Source organism: Tupaia chinensis, unplaced genomic scaffold, assembly GCF_000334495.1.
Source record: "Tupaia chinensis unplaced genomic scaffold, TupChi_1.0 Scaffold000094_1, whole genome shotgun sequence".
NCBI classification, from domain to species: Eukaryota; Metazoa; Chordata; class Mammalia; order Scandentia; family Tupaiidae; genus Tupaia; species Tupaia belangeri.
In genome coordinates this window covers 5,696,580-5,710,313 of record NW_006159556.1, presented here as the reverse complement: position 1 = coordinate 5,710,313, position 13,734 = coordinate 5,696,580, and the positions used below count along the sequence as shown (strand labels likewise).

General features: G+C 37.5%; 1 non-coding gene across 1 annotated transcript; it reads left to right on the top strand.

Moving 5' to 3' along the window:
• Positions 1 to 10,984: 10,984 nt before the first annotated feature.
• On the top strand, positions 10,985 to 11,077 carry LOC114006863 (small nucleolar RNA SNORD116). The gene has a single exon (XR_003548531.1). It is a non-coding gene; the product is annotated as a small nucleolar RNA SNORD116 (small nucleolar RNA).
• Positions 11,078 to 13,734: the final 2,657 nt, after the last annotated feature.

Below are 13,734 nucleotides of genomic sequence, written 5' to 3'. Positions count from 1 at the left end.
AGTTATATTTTTAAAAGATATGAGGCTGGCATTAGAAAAATGACAAATCGGGAAGCTCCAAGTTTTTGTTCTCCCACAGAAACATAAAAAAAAAAAATCAGAAAGTGGCTGATATAAATGAGTTCTAGGAAATGGTACAATAAAAATCTCTACAACATTGGGACCAGCAGTTGGCATAATGGCTACGTCGCTGGACTCCTATGTAGTCATCTGTGGTTTGAGTCCTGGACCCAGTGGCTTAAACTCACACTAGGCGCATGTGCGTGTGTGCCCAAGATCCCGAGTGGAGAATGGAGAAGAAGGAATTGTGATGTGACCATCCCTGCTGGGGGGGTTATTTCTCACTTTCTATTTCTCTGTCTCTCTCAGTCTTTCTGGAGAGCGCACGCACTCTATAGCAGAAAACTACCCCCCCCCAAAAAAAAGAAAACACAAAAAAACTCTACAACATTCAAATGTATGCCTAATTAAGAAAAAGCCTTTGGGAACCACAGATGGTGTAATGGTTTCATTGCTAGACTCCCACGTAGTCTACCGCAGTTAGAGTCCTGGACCCACCAGCTTAAAACTTACTCCAGATGCATGTTTGTGTCTGCCCAAGATTTCAAGAGGAGAATGGAGGAGATGGGATTGTGGTGTGGTCATCCCCCTGGGTGATGATTTCTCGCTTTCTGTCTCTCTCCATCTCTCTGGTGAGTGTATGTGCCCTATAGCAAAAATCTCTCTCTAAAAAAGAAAGGAAGGAAGGAAGGAAGGAAGGGAGAGAAACAGAGAGAGACAGAGAGAGAGAGAGAGAGAGAGAGAGAATGAACGAACAGACAAATTACCTTCAAAATGGTAGACATTTTCTGGTGTTTTTACTCATCTTTGTCCGCACCTCTTCTCCAGTTAAGTATGATATTGATCTGGAGGAGAGGCAACTTAGTTCCTAGTACCTTGCTTGGAACTAGAGAAAACAGACTTTATTTTAAAAGTCCTAACCTGTCGAGGAATTACTGTCTTGGCAAACTCATATTTCAAATGAGGAAAAGTAGTAGCAACTGCTTGTAAAAACTGCAGAAATACTATAGATCTGCAGGCATCTGGAGCAAGAGATTACATACAGTCAGTGAGGATCAACTGGTGTGAGGCTCTTTGAGAAATTAAAATATTTAAAAGCAGTCATGTGTATGGGGAGCTGGGAAACTATATGGGGTCCCAGGCAAGAATGCATACTCACAAAAGCCCTGGAGAGACCTTGGGTTTTCACCTGGGGCTGACCCCTAGGCTCAGAGCAGGCCTAGCTAGTAAGTAAACGACTGCCCTGGTACAGGGTCAGTATGCAAAGTCAGAGAGAGGTGGCTATGTTTTTCAAATGCCCTATTTTCAGAAATAAAAGAAAAGAAACAAAAACACTCACTCTCTCTCCCCAAAACCACAACACACACAAAAGAATAGGAAAACACTGCCCACTCAAAGAAACAAATAAATGGGCAGAGACAGTCCCTGAAGTGGATATTGGACTTCCTCAACAAAAACTTTAAAACAGCTGTCTTAAATATGTTCAAAGACGTAAAGAAAAGCATAAATAAATAAATAAATAAAATCAGGGAAACAATATATCAATGAGAGTATAATTAAAGAGAACTATAACAAAAGAAAGATTACAAAAAGGAAATTCTGAAGCTGAAAAATACTATTGCTCAATTGAAAAATTCACTAAAGGAATTACACAGTAGATTTGAACAGGGAAAAGAAGAATTATCAACTCAAAGACAGAAGAGTTGAATGCTCATTCTAATGAACAAACTGAAAAAAGGAAAGACTGAAGAAAAATGAAAGCAGATTTGAGGCTGAGCAGTGACACACTGGTGGTGCAGTTGGACCCATGTGGGAGGGTCATGGAGCCACTCAGTGCACACACATGTGTGCCCATAGTTCAGATTGGCTGAGGCTGGGGGTACATCCAGGAGTGGAGATACTGTTGGGAGAGCCTCTCTCCCTGTCTCTCTGTCTCTCTTGAAAGAAAGAAAGACAGAAAGACAGGAAGGAAGGAAGGAAGGAAGGAAGGAAGGAAGGAAGGAAGGAAGGAAGGAAGGAAGAAAGACATACTAAGAACTTTGTAAGTGGTCCAATGGGGGTGCAGTGGTAAAATATAACACTCTGAGAGTATCTCCCAAATGTAAGGACTCCTAGTTCAAGTCTGGAGACCTTGAGTATGCTAGACATGTGCATGGCTGAACCTAAAGGACATTTTGCTTTGTTAAATGAACTAGCCACAGAAAGACAACAAGCACATGATCTCACTAATATGTAGGGTCTAAACAATTCTCATAGAAGCAGAGAGTAGAATGGTGTTTTCCAGGGTTTGGAGTGTGGGAGCAAAGAGGAACTCTTGGTCAAAGCTCTTGGTTTCATTTATGCAGGATAAATATATTCTGTATTCTGACAATCCAGTATTTATCATATTGACTCTAGTCAGTAATACTATAGTCAGTAATACTATGGTCAATAATACGGTAGTTAATAATAAGATTGTATACTTGAAATTCACTAAGAAAGTAGATTTTCAATGTTCTTACCACACATCCACACAAAAGAAATTATTCCACAAAGACTGAGAAAATGGCCCAAAATTGAGAATTATATATGAGAAATACTAGATATTATCAAATGTCCAAACATCTAGAAAACTGGTATCCCAGAAGGTGAAGAAACTCATAAGGGCATTGACAATCTATTCCATGAAATCCTGCAAGAAAACTTTCCAAACCTAGAAAGGCATTCAGAGATCCAGTCCCAAGAAATACAAAGGACCCCAAATAGAATCAATCCAAGAAGATCTTCTCCAAGACACATTATAGCAAGATTGATTAAAACCACAAAGATAAGATACTAATATTGGCAAGAGAGAAACGTCAAGTTACCCACAAAGGATATCCCATCAGGCTGACAGTGGACCTTTCATTGGAAACAATGTGAGCAAGAAAAAAATGGGAAAATATATTCAAAGTGTTAAGAGAAAAGCAATTTCAACCCAAAATACTGTAATTGGCAAGATTATCCTTCATATGAGAAGAAAAGACAAGAACATTCTCAGATAAACACAACCTTAAAGAATTTACCAACATCAGACCAGCTCTCCAAGAAGTTCTGAAGGGAGTGCTATACCAGGAAAATTAAATACAGTCACACAGAAATAAGAATTTAAAACTAGAAAATGGCTAACTTAATGGTAGTGACAAGTCTGGAGTTGAATATTATATCCCAGAATTTAATCAGAAAGATTGAACCATGACAGAAAATAGATGAAGTACTTGAGACTGAACTGGTGAAATAGATTTTTATGACTTTTGACTAAAACATTGCTGATTTTCTTTTAGTCTTTGTTTTCTGGTCTTAAGGATTTTTGTCCTGTTTTGAGCTGCTGATAGGTTCATGTACTTACTCTTTGAGCAGAATCCTAACCTGTTTCCTGGCTTTAAGTTTTAAGCATATTTCCTTAGCATTTCTTTGAGTTATTAAAGCTAGAACTGCTTTCCTTGAAATTAAAAAATATAGTAAAAAATACATAATTAATGACCGTAGTAAGCTTTATAGCATCAGCTAGGTGCTACCTTAGAGTATATTCATTCTACTCAGAGTTTCACACCTAAAGTCAGATATGTATTCACAGATATGTGTATATCAGCTGAACTTGCTATTGAAAGTAGTTAGATTATTTAAGAAATCTTCTGAATCAAAAAAATGCAGGGAAAAAGGGTTTGGAAAACAATGGTGGACACCTGAGATAGTGTGGGAGAAGGGTGGGAAATGGCAGAGAGTGAGAAATATATATATAAATCAGCCAGTCTCAGATATTTCTGTTTAGTAGCACAATGATGGACTAATACAACCACCTAGTCTTGAAACTTTGTGATAGCAACTCAAAAGACCTAAGCCAAATACAACTTTTATTTGTCAGTTATACCTAAACAAAGCCAAGAAATAAAAGAAAACTTTTCATTAAAATGTAAACATTAGGGACCAGCAGTTGGTGTAATGGCTTTGTCATTGGGTTCTCATGTAGTTGCCTGCAGTTCAAGTTTCGGACTCGATGGCTTAAACTCACACTGGGCGCATGTGCATGCTTGCTGAAGATCCCGAGAGGAGAATGGAGGAGAAGGGACTGCGGCATGACCATTTCCCCAGGGGTGATTTCTTGCTTTCTATCTCTCTGTCTCTCTCTGTCTTTCTGATGAGCACATGTGCCCTATAGCAAAACCCCTATTTAAACATTAAATATAAAAGCTTTTATAAAAATAATTATATGGTTTAGTTAAGATTACTACTGAAGACAATAAAAGTATATGCTTTTTTATGAAGGTGATATAAAGTAGGATAAACATGACAAACAAAAGACTAATATATAAAACCCCATAAGATTACATTTTTATTTACCTTTAATTTAACTATTGGGAAGTCAAAAGTATTTTGTTTTTGTTTTTAAGAATTCTTTTTTTCTTTTGTTTTGCCCAAATGTGCTCATTGTAGACAGAAATAGAGAGAAAGTGAGAAATCACCACCCAGGAGGATTGGCTATGCCACAGTCTCTTTTCCTCCATTCTCCTCTTGGGATTTTGGGCATGCATGCACACCTGTTTCATGTGTTTTTCAAGCCACTGGTTCCAGGACTCAAAGTATAGTCGACCATGTGGGAGTCTAGCACCTTAACCACCATGCCATTTGCTGACCCTGGGAGGTCAATTGTATTTTATTCTGTTCTTTTTCTGGTTCTCAGCTGTGTTTCGTTCATATAGTAGTCTTTAATAAGTGTTTAAATGACTGAATGACTAGATGAACAAATTAGCTCTTCATGGGACCTTGAATAAATGTTGTCTATTTAAAAGTCTCAAACACAGCAATTTTGTTGATTATGGTGAGCAAATATAATTTAAGTCTTTTTTTTTTTTAGAGCATTTCTTTGGGTCTAAAATCCTCCTACAGACACACATTTGCACATAGTATAGAAATTGGGTATAATTATATTCATACTTCTATATTATGGTTTTGTGTCCACCTGTCATTCTAGATCTATATGAATCAATATTTGATCAAAGAGAGTACTTTTTTCTGTATCTTTGTTATAAGGTTGAATATTTCTTGTTTGAGAGATTAATGCTGTTTTTCTTTGCAGTGACATTTAATATCTTTTTCTGTCTAATAATTTGTAATTAAGTAGTTTAGGATTATGTATATTGATATACTTTGCATATAAATTACAAATTAAGATTGGTAAACAGTGAGATGTCTACTTTTACACAATATTTATGGATAATAAAGGGAAATTGATTCACTCATGTCCATTCAGTTGGGAAAGCATCTGCCAAAATGTCGTACTAGGTGTGCTTCTGAATAGTTATTAGGTTTTCTAGTTCCACTCAATTCTCTTGCTGAAAGTTTTCATTGGATGTTAACAGATGCTTGATTTGCTAATCTATCACAAAGAAAAGAAAACTAGGATTATGAGATAATGAACTCTCCTTCATTGTTTTATTGTTTTTGAAACACTGGAAGAAATCTTCTAAAAGCAAATACCCACTACTTCATGAAATTTTGAAGTTACTTTAAAAAAATTTTTTTAGAGTTTTTGCTATAGGATACATGTACTTGCTAGAGAGACAGAGACAAAAAGTGAGAAATCATCCCTTGGGGGGATAGCCATGCCACAATCCCTTTTCCTCCATTCTCTTGGGATTTGGGACACACACACACACACACACACACATGCACACACACACAATACACACACACATACACACGTCTGGTGTGAGTTTCAAGTCACCAAATCTGGTACTTGAACTGTGTCAACCATGTTGGAATCCAGTGCCTTAACCACGGCACAACCTGCTGGCCCTGAAGTTACACACTTATTAAGAAATTATTTCTTGATTAGCCATGAAAGTTATAAAAATGATAAATGTCTTAATGTCAGGTTATTGATTCTTTTAGTATATATGTGTCTTTATATTTACAGTGATTTCTGTATTTTCATCACAAACAGTAGATTTCCTATCTGATTTGAGTGGATTTTTATATTTCTGTCTCTCATTAATATCTCAGTTCTTTTTTAACTTCTTGAACATATGCACTGCAGATATAATAGCCATGTTATTGCTCTTGTCTACTAATTGACTTTTTTCTTACTCAAGATGAGTGAAATTTACTTGCTTCTTTACATGTGTGTTGATTTTTTATGGATGCCATGTATTATGAATTATACATTGTTGGGTTCTGTATATGTTTGTATCTCTAAAATTACTATTGAGTTTTATTGTGGGATGCATGAACGTTATTTGGAAATAGCTTGATCCTTTTGAGTTTTACTCTTAAACTTTGTTAAATAGAATTACAGCCACACTTATTCTAGGGTATTTTTCTCCACTATTAAGGCAAACCCCTCTGAGTATTATAATCTGTGTTCTATATATTATAAAGCTTTTTACCTGGCTGATTGGATCAAGAATTATTTGTGCCCTGAGTGAACACAGGCTTTTTTTCTCTCCTCTAACCTTTTGGATGTTTCTTTTTTTGGTCCTGGGGAGATTTCTTACACTCATATTTTGATCATAACTCAGCTGAAGATTAAAGAGGGAACTCTCCTCAGACCTTGGTACTCTCTCTCTTTGTAGTTCTCCCTCTCATTCTCTCTCTCTCTCTCATTGCCTTGGTCTTTCTGGACTCCTAGTTTCACCCTTGAGTCTACCAGGCATAGGCTCTCCCTTCCTGAATTGTGGCCTTTATTATAAAACACTCTTTAGACACTAACCTGGGGCATTGTAGGGCTCTTTGGTTTCTTGTCTCTTAGGAATCACTGGTTTTCATTCTCTGATGCCCAATATCTTGAAAATTTGTCATTTTGTGTATGTTGCTTGTTTAAAAGTTGTTTTCCTCTTTTTTTTCCCTAGGAAGAATGGTAGATCCATCTCATAATTTCATTTTGTCTGATGTTAGTGAAAATATTAAATCATGCAGTTAAAATATTTTGAAGTTTATTTATTCATTTCTTCCATGAGAGAGAAAGAGAGAGAGAGAAAAAGAGAGAGATATAAACAGAGAGACAGCACCCCAACAGTATCCCAGTGTCACAATCCACCTGCAGTTTGAAACAGCTCTAGATTATAGGTATGCGTGTACCTGTTGGCTCAGAGAGGTCTCCACTGCAAACCCAGAACCTTCCCCGACATGGATGTGCCTCACTGAGCATTGTGCTCCACAGCTGTGCCACCATCTAACCCACAGAATCATGTGACTTAAGCTGAACCATCTTGAAAAGGACAGACAGTAAAAAGAGCTCGAGATATGGAGGAAGATTACGGTTTTAAGGATCTGGGTTTTTCTGTTCCTGAAATCTTTTACAAATATGTTCATGAGATAATGAGAGCATAGAAAAGAAGTACTTAATTAAGCCTAGTTAGAAACTAACTTTCCAAAATGACCTTTATGAAACAATCTTTTCATGCACTTTCTCTGTTTAAACCTCTCAAGTGACTCCATGTTATAAAAGATGTAAATAAGCGCTATTGGAGAAGAGTGTTAGGGCTCTAATTTATAACGGGTGACTGAGAATAGTGTTGTAATTGTGGGAAGGGTGTGGTAGAGGAGCAGGAGAGAAATGAACAGGAGATGTGTGAGATGCATCCTAAGACTTGTCTAAAAATCCCCAAATCACAAATACTTTAGATGTAAATAATTCAAGGATGGCTATATGAAATGCAAATAGCTAGAATTCAGAGCTTAGCAGTCAGAATATCTGCAACAGTTTCAAAGAAGTTAAATTTGAATTTAAGAATAATTACAAATCAGTCTATCAAGAACCTTCAGGGTGACTTTGACTCTCTAACACAGTAGTCCCCAACCTTTCTAGCACCAGAAATTGGTTTCGTGGAAGAGTTTTTCCACTCTGGGGTTGGGGTGGGGAGATGGTTTCTGGATTATTCAAACACATTGCATTTATTGTGCACTTTACTTCTATTATTATTACAGTGTAATATATAATTAGAGGAGTCCAACCCGGTAGGGTCCCAGGGTCTGTTTTGAGCTTTTGACCTTTACCTCTTAGGTTGGGTCAGTACATTGGCAAGGCTGGTGTGTGTCCCCCCCCACCCCCGACCTAGAAATAAAATTTAGGTCGAATTAGCATGTCGGCAAGGCTGCTTGCTATTTGCTCCGAAAGCTGTAGTAGCCTTGCTGGGAAGCGACCCCTCTCTGACTCCCCAATATACTATTATAAAAGAATTCATAGCTCTCTTATACATTCTGAGTATATGATAAATTTTTTTAGAAAGTCCCCTGACCACTCCCCTTTGCTTTGACCACCTACTGTTAATTACAATGCTTCACTCCAGCATGGCCACAATAAAAGGTGTGTTAGTCACATCTAGACAAAAATCTTCTTGACTTTTAGAAAGTTCTTTAAGATACATTTAACATAAGCTGAAGAATAATCTTTTAGGCCGAAACGGGCCCAGGGCACTCCCGCCCCACTATGGCTAATGTTTTAACTAAATACATAGCAGTGGCGCCACAGGTATAACAAAACGTTTTAAGTATGCCACAAGCTTACCTTAAAGTTCTTCATTAACTTGTTAGTCACTTTACTGCCAGTTGAAAAAGCTGTCCCCGCCCTTACCTAGTAAATAATAGTTTTACCCTTTCAAGATATATTAGGATTCCTTTAATTAAGTTTTAGATCCCTATAAAATTATATAAGTTCCATTCGTTATTAAAATCCATAAGAACTAATAGCTATACTTGAGATTTTCTTTTCTCAGTATCATGCTCGGTAATCACAAGATGGCTGCCGCACCACATCAGCTAATAATTATCTCTGTTTGCTGGAACCTGCTTTCCCAAAACTGCATTCTATGAAGACGCCTACATCAAACAAACAATTGCGGAACTGCACTAGACCCACCCTTAATCCAATCCTAAACGGAACCCATGTTCTCTAGTGTTAAAACTTTATGAGCTAATAGTTAGAACACATAGCCCCTCGTCCATTTGCGTGCAGTATCACATTTTCAATAAAAAGGCACGATGATTCCTAGCAGGGGTCACTCTTCAGAGAGCAATCTCTGAGGGGTGTCTGACTCAGGACGTGCATAAAAAGGCTCCGAGACCTTTGTCTTCTGTTCACCTGCACCACCTCCAATGAGTCAACCCATCCCTGCCAAGGCTGGACCCCGGCATATAATGACCTAATTATACGATTCTTTGTAATGCAACATTTGCAGCCCAGTGCTAGCATCACCATGTCAGCTCCACCTCAGATCATCAGGCAGTAAAGTCTCATAAGGAACACGCAACTTCGATTCCTGACATGTGCAATTTACAGTAGGATTCATGTGGCTGTCAGCTGCCTGCTGATCTGACAGGAGGCAGAGCTCAGTTGGTAATGCTAGCACTGGGGAGCAGCTGCAAATACAGATGCAGCTCAGTCAATTGCCCACCACTCATCTCCTGTTGTGTGGCCCAGTTCTGGTTGAGAACCCCTGCTCTATCAACCCTGAGCAACGTGGTTCAAACTATGGGTTTTGGGACCAGCAGATGCCATAGGGGTTATGTCACAGTATTCCCACATTACCACCATGGTTTAAGTCCTGGACCTCGAGGCCTGAAATTCATACCAGGCACATGTGCGTGTATGCTCAAAATCCTGATAGGAAATTGGAAGAGAAGGGATTGTGGCATGGCCATTCTCCCCAAGGAGGATGGTGATTTCTCACTTTTTGTCTCTCTGTCTTTCTCTGTCTCTCTGGCAAGCACACATGCCGTATGGTAAAAATCTCTCTCTCTCTAAAAAAAGCCATAAACAACTAGGGATATCTCCATTCTGTTTTTTATTTAACAGAGATCTGAGTGTTAAGAGGCAGTTCTAAAAGAGTGACTAGAATGACTGTTAAATAACTCTCCCTTGAGTGTGTTGGATTCTATCAACCGTTTGACACTTCATGAGACTGATAATGCATTTACTTTTAAATTAGAGAAGTTTAGCCAACAGACTATTAATGATGATAGATGACTTGCTAATTACAGAACATTGCACTAGGTGCTGTGGACCATTATAAGAAAAAGGTAAACTTTGGTCTTATTTCAACACATATTTCTGGAGTAGACATATTCATGTGAAAATATAATGCAATTGAGTGAATACTCACAAATGGTATAAATGGAAATTTTTTACCTGATTTTATAATAACCAGGAAAAACATCCATCCCTTTCACACAATAAATAAATCATCAACAATTTTGTTTCTAGAAACAACGGGGGTCAAAAACATTACTTGACGCTGTAAAGGACATACTTTTCTCTCTCTTTTCACCTCGTAGTCAATCTTTAGCGCAAAGGCTAATTTGTCACCCTATGCCTAGTCTTTTCATAAGAATTTTCATTTATATTCTTCAACTCAGGTCACTATTTTTGTAATGCTTTAGGTTACTAATATGAAAACATATTTGGGGGATAAATTAAGAGCAATATTAGATTCAATCTGTGGCATATTTTTTCTGCAGGGTGACAAATAATGAATACTGTATATTGAAGATAAAAATACAAATTCAACATAGGAAAATGTGCACGGACTATACATTTTAAAATATGATAAGATGATTGCAGAATCTGTCCATTGATTTGGTTGTCTGAAAGCAGATTTCCATTTTAATGAGTGCAATTTGTAGGTGAAAGGGCAAGCTACCAATATTCATTAGGAGTTGGAAGTATCACAGTATCACACATCAGCATACACTTTTTATTTTTATTTTTGAGACAGAAAATTGTTAGTAAGTGCCAATACTGACATTTTAGAGATGGGAGAAAATCTGAGATTTTGCTCTGATAATAACTCTTCATCCAAAAAACACAATGTCTATGCCAATGGGATATTAAAACATGTATTGATTTGGACTTTGGTGAGGGCTGATGCTCTGAGTGTAAAATGTATTTAGTATATAAAGTATAATAAGCCCAATGGTGATGACTCTTCCATAAGTATTCCTTGGAAAATTTGAACAAAATGAGTGAAAACTCACTCTCATCATTCTCATTAGAATGTGTGAGGAAGTTCAGATGTTAGTTATAAAATGAAAAAAGTTTGCAGGCTTTCTGTCCAGGGCTTCTTCCTGTCCTGCTAGTGTTGATTTTATTTTCGTGTTTGTGTATTTTTAGAAAAGTGTATGTAGAGACCAGCAGTTAGCGTAATGGCTATGTCGCTGGACTCCCATGTAGTCGACCACAGTTCGAGTCCCGGACCTGGTTGCTTAAAACTCACGCTGGGCGCGTGTGCGTGCGTGCCCAAGATCCCGAGAGAATGGAGGAGAAGGGATTGCGGCATGGCCATCCCCCCTGGTGGGTGATTTCTTGCTTTCTGTCTCTGTCTATCTCTGTCTGTCTGGCGAGTGCATGTGCCCTATAGTGAAAACCTCTCAAAAAAAAAAAAAAGAAAGAAAGAAAAGTGAAAAGTGTATGCAAATTAATGAAAAAAAAGTTTCATAAATAAATAAAAAGAAAATGGAGTAAAAAAATTCATTTCATGAGTGATGTACAAAGTACTATTGTCGCTGAGCTCAATTATCTTCCAAATTTGTTTTTCAATAGGTCTTTTCAAAATAAAGTCTAATATAGATTGTATATCAAATAAAAAAAGAAAAGTGAATGATCAATGAGTTTTGTGATATCAGTTGATACTCTTAAAATAAATATGTAAAGCACCAGCTAAAGAATGTAAAAAGCAGTAAGCAAAAGCTGGATCTCTTGTTTTAACATAAAATTTCCCAAACTGAAAGAAATAATATTCTTTTAAATTAAGTAATGCCAATTTATTTATTTTTTTGGAATGTTTTAGGGGGGATGTTGTGCTTTCTGCCACTGTGCAGTGCTCTTCTCTGTGGTTTACATGTCAATAGCTCTTCATTTCTTAGTAGTAATCTGCAGCTGCTAGGCTCCTGTTAATGAGTTCATTTGGATGCATACTCTCTCTTTAGTTAATGCACTCCAAGCTTTACTTGCTCTGAAGTGAATCTTCTAATTTTGCTAGCTTATATTGGTTATTGGTGGTTACTGATAGAGCTTCTTAAAATAGGCTACCTGACAGTTTTGAATTAATCAAGATTAAATTACAGGTGGTGACATTTCTCTCAGTATTCCAGTAGGTCATAATTTTCAATATTAAGATGATAAAGGAATAGTTCATTGGTCTCCAAAGATATTGTGCTTCATTTTAAGACTTCCTTGCTAGTACAGACAAGGCCGATTTTCAAATAGTACATTAGCATTTGAAGTAGAAGCCAAGCCTTTATTTAGGCAGGGTCCTGGAAGCATCTGCCTAGATGGCTCTTGCATTCACTCTTCACTAACTCCTTCACCTTAAAAGCTTGAGCAGGCTCTGTGTTGTCCCTAAAGTCTTCCTTTCTCGCCCCCATGCTCAGGGCCCTGTGCACCTCCTGGACCACTCTCTAATGTCTTATGTTACCCTGTGCCATAGCTCTCTGCTTATATTTCTGACACCTTTAGCTACTTGGAAGTGGATTCTTCGGTACAATGGTATGTCTGTCTAATCTAGGATTTTCCAAATCATAGATTGGTACTGGTTAGCACTTAAAAACTTTGTTGAATAAAGAATGGCATGGATGTACAGTTGTTTAAGGCTGGTGAATAGCCATGCCTTCTCCTACCCGCCCCTCAATATCTATAAAATAGGTTTTCAGTTATTGGGTATGTTTTAGCAGAGTAGGTTGGCAAAAAACCCTTATTAAAAAGAGGTTTTTTTTTGGGGGGGGAGGGGCAGCAGTTGGCGTAATGGTTATGTCACTAGACTCCCATGTAGTCGACTGCAGTTCGAGTCCAGGACCCGGTGGCTTAAACTCACGCCAGGCGCATGTGCGTGCGTGCCCAAGATCCTGAGAGGAGAAGGTATTGTGACATGGCTATTTCCCCTGTGGGGTGATTTCTCGCTTTCTTTCTCTCTGTCTCTCTCTGTCTTTCTAGTGAGCGCATGAACCCTATAGCAAAAACATCTCCAGTTAATCTCTTAGGGTTTGTTTGTAACCAAAACACTAAAAATCTTTGAATGACTAGGTTGCCACTTCTCAGTGCTGATTGTGTAAAATTGTTCTGTAGTGTCTCAGTGTGCTCAAGTGATCTATGATACTTTATCATACAGAACTGCTAACTGATAACTTGAAAGTTTGTTTTTAAACATTGAAATCAGATTATGTAGAGATACAGAACCCCTTCTTCTCAAGCAATTGTACATGTATTTATGAGGTTGGTGTTGAAACTATGTTTCGAAGTATATGAAAGACCCAAGTTCATGAATACAAAACTGTATTTAATGTATATATTTTAGATCTGTTGGGTTGTCAGAAAAGTCATTACCCGTTTTAGCCTTAAAAAAGATTGAAAAAATACATGATGACTTTTTCTAGTGACCCAATAGGAATAACCCACATATAAAAATAAACTAATTTGGCAGATTGAACATAAGCAGAAAGGTTAGCATCAATTCTTTCATATCTTAAAGTACTGGCTTAGGTGGGCCCTCCTGCTTATAATCTACAAAGGGAAGGTAAGAACATCTGTCAAATACCTACTCTGTGTAAGGCACCTTACGTATATCATCTAACTTAATCTTACTGTAAACTATTAGCATGAAATTACTGACCCCTTTTATCTATGAAAAAATGGAATATCATAACGATTTTGTTTCTTGTTTAAAG